Source organism: Hyperoodon ampullatus, assembly GCF_949752795.1.
Source record: "Hyperoodon ampullatus genome assembly, chromosome: 1".
In the NCBI taxonomy this organism is placed as follows: Eukaryota; Metazoa; Chordata; class Mammalia; order Artiodactyla; family Ziphiidae; genus Hyperoodon; species Hyperoodon ampullatus.
In genome coordinates this window covers 195,881,623-195,882,534 of record NC_136914.1, presented here as the reverse complement: position 1 = coordinate 195,882,534, position 912 = coordinate 195,881,623, and positions in this window count along the sequence as shown.

The window sequence follows — 912 nt, the reverse complement described above, 5'->3', positions numbered from 1 at the left end:
GGGCTCCTTAGTTGTGGCACGCATTGTGTTATACGTTGATAGTGAGTACAGAACCCAGTGATTAAGAAGTCAGACTCTGGAATCAAACTACCTGGGTTGAAATCTGGTACTTTCCCTACTAGCTGGACAAGTTAGTAAGCTTACTGATCCTCATCTGTAAGTTGGAGATAATGATAGTATCCACCACTCTGGAATATTCAGAAGATTGAGTTACTCAAAGCATTGAAGATAGCGCCTGGCAGATAGTAAACACTATGTGCATTAGTCAGGGTTCTCCAGGAAACAGAACAAGTAGGATGTGTGTATGTGTAGAAGGAGAGAGAGATTATGAGGAATTGGCTCACATGATAATGGAGGCTAAGAAGTCCCACGATTGGCCATCTGCAGGCTGGAGACCCAGGAAAGCTGGGGGTATCATTCAGCCTGAGTTTGAAGGCCTGAGCACCAGGGGAGCCAATAGTGTAAATGCCAGTCTGAGGTCAGGAGGAGATGACATGAAATGTCCTGGTTCAATCAATGAGGCAGAAAAAGGGGGTGAATTCCTCCTTCCTCTGCCTTTTGTTCTGTTCCAGGCCCTCAATAGACTGGCTAATGCCACCCACGTTGGGGAGGTCCATCTACTGAGTCCATCAATTCAAATTCTAGTCTCATCCAGAAACATTCTCATAGACACACCCAGAAATAATGTTTAATCTGGGCACCCCACGGCCAGTCATGTTGACACATAAAATTAACCATCACACTATTATTATTATTACTAGTCCACATGGATTGAGTTTGGTTCCTTGATATGTAAAAGATAAGACTTGTTGAAATTTAATATATTCATAAAGTGAGAACAAAGTTTCACTTATGATCCCAAGTGGCCTTCAATCAAACCTTTGTTAAAGACGTAATTACTGTCATTTAGGT